Source organism: Pistacia vera, unplaced genomic scaffold, assembly GCF_008641045.1.
Source record: "Pistacia vera cultivar Batoury unplaced genomic scaffold, PisVer_v2 Contig391, whole genome shotgun sequence".
NCBI classification, from domain to species: domain Eukaryota; kingdom Viridiplantae; phylum Streptophyta; class Magnoliopsida; order Sapindales; family Anacardiaceae; genus Pistacia; species Pistacia vera.
Window position 1 is genome coordinate 53196 of NW_022196214.1, and position 6638 is coordinate 59833.

The following is a 6638-nucleotide window of genomic DNA, read 5'->3' on the forward strand; positions in this document are numbered from 1 at the left end:
GAGAAAAAAAATCCCTCAGCTTTTTCTCTTGGGTGACAATGAATGAGTTATTAGGGAAATTTGGGGAAAAGTGCCTTTTTATAGGCAGATCTTAACTTTCCTAGTTAGAGTATATTAGCAGTATATCCTTTCACTAATTAGATAATTAGTTTCTATGATTTCCGAACAAAATCACTAACCAGGTATTAGGCCATTATTATTTTATTCATCTAATAATGGTTTTTCAGTATTTAAAACATATATACACCAATATATATGTTTAAATAATGACGTTTTATTTAATTACAACATATATATGACAATATATATATTTAAATAAATCACCAATCTTACATATTAAATCCAATAGGGGATTGGATCCAGGCAAAAACCTTTCTAAAAAATTTAACTGCTCTGTAATATTTACCAAAATACCCCTTCATCAATAAATGACGAAAATGCCCTTTACTTGTTATCTTCTTTAAATTGTCTTTTATAAGTGTGTTACTCGTAGGCTCCTCATCATGTCGGTTGTGAATAATATTGTGATAACACCCTATTGATTGTCTCATTACACATAGATCAAGATTGGCCTTTAGCAAGACATCATGACCACCCAATAGTTTCGAATTTAGCATATTTGCTACCTGTCAATAATATGGTTACCTTGCAATCAAATCCTTTCATTATCTATAATTTCATCAAGGTTTGAAGCATAGAAATAATGTCAGCTTCAAGTATAAACCACCTTGACATATTCAGATTAAGTTACCTGACCAATCGACCAACTGAGCACCAACTCGATTCCACTGTGGCCACAGATTCAAGGTCGTTGTCTTTTATCGAATATCTCACCAAGATAATTTCTCCTGCACCCAGGAGTGATGAATCCTTTGTCGATCCACCATAGCCATGATGAACTTCTCAATGCAACCAATCACTACCATATTGATAACCCTATATAGGATTACGTTTGGCTAGTGTCAACTACACTAATAGTTACACATGACGCTTCGGTGATCTGAAGTCTAAGGATCATATGCACTACCATCTGTTAGAGGATGTATTCCATGGACATTAGGGTTTCCATCTATATGGAATCTTCTAATGGGCCAGTTCGATGAACTCATGAATAACAGGCATCTATGCGTTGCATTAAGTTGTCACTAAACAACCTTGACATACGAGATCTGTCACTACCTTTTGGTAGGATTGTTCAATGCTATGATAGCCTTACTATATTATTTGTGCCATAAGTCAGGCTAATACTAGGGCTACAGACGTTTTTAGAATTGTCACCATAAGTGATCATAGGGATCTCACAATCAAGACTTATCACTGCTTGATTCCTTTATCACGGTTCAACCACTTTAAGGGCATATATCAATACATACATATGAAATATGCTTTACATAATATAAACAATGCCTTTTATAGATTGAATAATCATGATCCATAGAGTCAATATACAACAATATGATTAACTCTAGGGCACCTACTGTAACATGTACTTAATGGTTTATTGAGATTATTTATGGGAAATTAGGTTTAATTTGTGCAATTTAACTTAATTATTTCATAAATATCTTTTATGAGGTCATGTGTGTGTTTTGAATATTTTCAGGTTATCAATGTAAACATGATATTCAGATAAAAAATTCTGTCGATGATGGAATGTGTGATGACAAGAAACAAACGGTTCATGATTCAGAGCTGAAATGAGGAAGTTATGGTGATTTGAAGTTAAAGTGAGAATCTTGGAAAACGCTCCAATTTTGAACATGCTTAAGTGATTTGACAATAAATTGAGTTGTAGATATTGGACCATGATGATTCATAGACCGTTAGAAAGCTGATTCAAAGGGCTACAATCCATATATTTACCACTTGGCCATATTCAAACGTTATCATGCTTAAACATCACCGTCTTTTTAAGATCACAAGTTTTGGGGCAGAATCAACTATGCCTAGGCACAGTGCCACGGAACAACTACGATTATGGAATTTTCTGCCTTAAATTTATGACATGTTTTTCCTATTTTAAGAGTTCTAAACTGAATAGGATAGGGGGAAACACAACCCTAACACATTAGTAATATAAATATAAGTTAGGGGGAAACACAACCCTAGCACCTTGTGAGGCTTTGGTAAATTCCATAGAGCGTAATGATCTTTTAAGACTTAAATCCAATTTAGAGATATCTTGGGTTAGTAATAAAGGGTTAATCTAGTAATTATTCAAGAGAAGGTTATTGGAATTCTAGGGTGTTTAGCCTATAGAAAAAACTTCATAATATTAGCAATAATTGTCAATACATAGAGTAGAAATGGTATGAAATCTATGCCTTAGGTTCAGTCAAATTTGAATTACAACCAACGTGTTTTTGTTTAATTATATTTTCTTCCATATATATATATTTTTTTAATTTGTTAATTTAGTTTATCCATTCTTTAAAGTTTCGGTTAATCAAATAGTAATAAGATAGTTTATTTTGGTAATTGGTAGCTAGTAATTCTCTAGGGTTAGACATCTGTATACTTACACTTTATTACTTGCACCATTTTGTACGTTTGCAAATATCCACATTAGCGTCCATTCGGAATTTGGAAACTCAAGTGGGGCAATTATTCGAGTAGTTGTCAGAGAGATCTCAATGTTCATTGCCAAGTAAATTTGTTGCCAATCCGAGAGAGCATGTAAAGGCAATTACTTTAAGGAGTGGTACAGTGTTGGAGCAACTCAACAAAAAGAAGAGTTGGAAGACAAATGAAGAGACAGTCACTAAACCAACCAAAGAAGAACCGAAGAAAGAGAAGGCAGTGAGAAGGAAAGTAGAGAAGTATCCTAAAATTCCAACTGAGCTTGCACGTCGCACTCTTTGGTTCCATTTCCTCAGAGATTAAGGAAGAAAAATCAGGATAAACAATTTTTTTTTTTTTTTTTTTTTTTTTTTTAATTTCTTGATGTTTTAAGAAGTTGCATAAATATTTCTTTTGTTAGATGCATTGTAGCATAGATGCCTTGAGCTTACATGCAGAGGATGCCATATGCCTACTATTGGATTTGGTGGGACACCCATAATGGCTGTATGCTTCTTTCTAGCTAGATACTCGTAAAATAATCACTAAAACTCCATTAAAAATATATATAAGAAAAAACACAATATATAGAGTAAAAAAGTATGGGCCATATTTAATTTTCTTATATACAAATATTTACAAAATGTTCTCAAAAATAGCAACTTGACAGTGTAGCCCGACCCTTCCATTGCGTGACGTTCCGAGCGACTGCAACTCACCTATTACCGCAAAACATTAAAAACAACGGAGTGGTGCACTCTGTGCTCAGAAGTAAACCACTATGCTACCCTTCTCTCTCTGTTGCTTAAAATTCCAAATTTTCTTTCCTTACATACATTCCTGATTATTCTCTATTCTTCCTGTTCTTCTCTCTGTTCTTTCTCTAATCTTTCTCTGTTTTGCTCTCTGTTTCTAAATTTTTCACTACCCATGATAATGAGCTGGTATTAGCATATTCATGATGCAAATGCACAAATGCATAAATTATGCATTTTATTTTCTATTTTCTTATTCTGTTTTCTTTTCTTTATTTATTTATTCTTTCTTTTCTATTTTTTTTTTCTTTTCTATTTTTTCTTTCTTCTTTCTTTCTTTCTTTCTTTTCTATTCTTTCTTTCTATTCTGGCCGATCGGACTCGATGAGGCATGGAGGAGCATTGGTCGTGTGAGTGAATTCTTAATTCTGGGTACAGTCCTCATCCACACACTTCTAACGGACTGTACATTTATTCTTCTGAATTCTGAGGCCGCTCACTAAAGGCGGCGTGCATGGGACTATGTCACTCACGGCTTTCCATCGTACAACCTTCTCTTCTTTTTATCTTGTTTTACCCTTCTTTAAGAAAAATTCAGATTTGAATATCTTTAATATTCTCATTCTTTCTATTTTTTTCTTTAACATATTTTAGGGCATTTTCATGCTCTTATGAATATGTATGATGTAGATGGTTTCATGCTTATAATTCTTTCTAATTTCACATATTTAAATGCAATTATGCATTATGGAATGCAAACATGTCCTTCTCTACCACTACAAACAATCCAAGGTAACACATATCATACTCATACATGCACTTCTCTTTGGCATTTCATCAAACAATTCATGTGCACAAATCAACACTATTTGGCCACTTTTATCTCTATTTTAGGCCACCAAAAATTTGGAATAAACTCCCATAATTAACACCAAATCTGCCCAAAATACACACTTCAAAATTTTCACTTCAATTCTTCCAAACTCATCTAAACATTCACAAATAACAACTAAACCAACACAACTTCTCATGGATAGGTTTAATCATATTCAACACCAAATCCATCAACAATTCTACATAACACATATATGCTAAAGAAAGTTCTCTCACAAAATAACTTAAATCATACTTAGGGTAGGATTACTTACCTTCGATATGAGCAAATTCAACCCTTTAAGATCTCTTTGATCAAACTCTTCCTCTTAATCCTATGAGCATAAACCATCAAATCAACACTTTAAACTAAAATTCACTTCTAGTGTAAGGATTTCCTATAGAAGCTTAAGATTGAAAATCCACTCAAAACACCAAAAACCTTTGAATTTCCTTTGAAGAAGAATTGAAGAATTTGAGAGAATATGGAGGTGAAAGTGGCGTGCAAATGGGTAAGGTGGCTAGGATTTCACTCTTCAATTTGATATAACATAAAAATTATCTATAGTTTCCCATTTTGCCCTTCCACTTTCTTAAAATTCCATCTAGTCCTTAGTCAATTACCATAATGCCTTCATTTTTATTGCATTCTCCATGAAATTCTATCTCTTTTCACTTCCACAATTTAACTATTTTAAGTGAAGACTATTTTACCTAATGCAAGTTTTAGACATTTTCTTCACATTTTCCTTAAAATAACCTTAGCAACAATCAACAAGGCATAAGAACATAATTAAATTACGTACCTTCATGTGGGTGTTACAGGGACCCACCAATTTGAATATTGATACGGATTACGTGTGGTAACTACCAATACCACTATCTCCGCCTTTGTATAAGAGTTTGATGAGTAGTCTTCACTTAAGACAATTATAAACAAAACACTATTCTCTCTTCCTTTTTCACGAATCAGTGAACAATCTCTCCAATCACTTCTAACAATCTGTGTGATTTGAAGAACTACTTGGGTATCTACAAGAGGATTTATGTTGTGATGTTACTTATTGCAATCGTTAATTATGTTAATGTGATTGTAATGATGATTATGTTAATATGATCTTGGGATTGAATTAGAATATTTGTTATTCTGTTTTACTAACAATTGTATCAGAGTGTGGTTTGCATTTTTTTATATTTCATGCTATTGTTAAGTATTCTGAATGTTATTTAAGTTTAGTTATGAAATTTCATTTTTCAAATCTGTAGAATTGTTTTTCCATAATATAATTAGATTATTAGATTCCTTATGAAATTATGAGAGAATGGCCTTTGAATCACAAAAAAGGAGTTAAATGGCTACGATATGGGTCTTTAAAGTTTCGGGTTCGTAACAGGTTATTTTTGGGTTGGGTACCAAGTTGCAGACAAATAGAGGTTGAAGATGACCATAATGAACCGACATGCGTTTTCTTTTCAACCCTCCATATGACATGTCATTTGCTTTATATTGTTAAACAAAAATGTGGTTGCTAAGACTTGAACCCAAGTCTCACGACTAAAGCCCAACTCCTTAACCACTGGGCTACAATTTTTTTTTTTTTTTTTTTTTTTTTTTTTTTTGTGTTAGTCATTCTTGAATAATCCATAATATTTTATCCCAGGCCCAACCCAAACAAAATCAAACGGGTCAAGTTGACCTGAGTATTCGACCTGGAATGTCAAACGGGTTAGTTAAACCCGGTCAAAGGTCAATCGGGTCATCGACTTGATCAACACCCAACCCGTATGGTTAAACAAGTTCAACAAGTTAAACCAGGTCAAGTTGACCCGATCAAAGAAGAAATGGGTCAAACCAACCCGAAGTTGAGGTGAGGTGTGGATCCGACGCGTGGCGGCGCATGATAGGTCACTACCGACACATGTCGGCGTGTGGCAGCTCCTGTCGACACGTGTCGGTGTGTGGCAACACCTTCCGGCGTGTGACACCTTTTACCGGTGTGTGGTAGCTCCTGCTAGCACGTGGAGGCGCCTAAAGGGTTCTAAAAGTGTCATTTCCTTTTCTTTAAAGAATAAAATGCATACTTGGTATGATATTGCGGGTCTAGTTTATTTATTGAGCCATAAACACATGTAAATATATTATTTGTCAAATATAGTTAACATTTATTTGATAAATGAATAGATTTTTTTTTTTTTGTTACAAAAAAATATTAAGTTATAGCCGTGCAGGGGTTGCTAGAACACCCGCTCAAAAGGAAAGGATAATGAACATGATTAGTACTCTACAAACTCACACCTTAATATTAAAAGACACAGAGGATGAGTTGGTATAACTAGTAAATCATTTCATTCATGTGAATGAAAAGATTGAGGAAATTGTCTAGTAAAGGGGATTAATTAGAGACGAGATGAAATACAATGTCCTTAGAGAGACTCTTAATTACCCTAGTC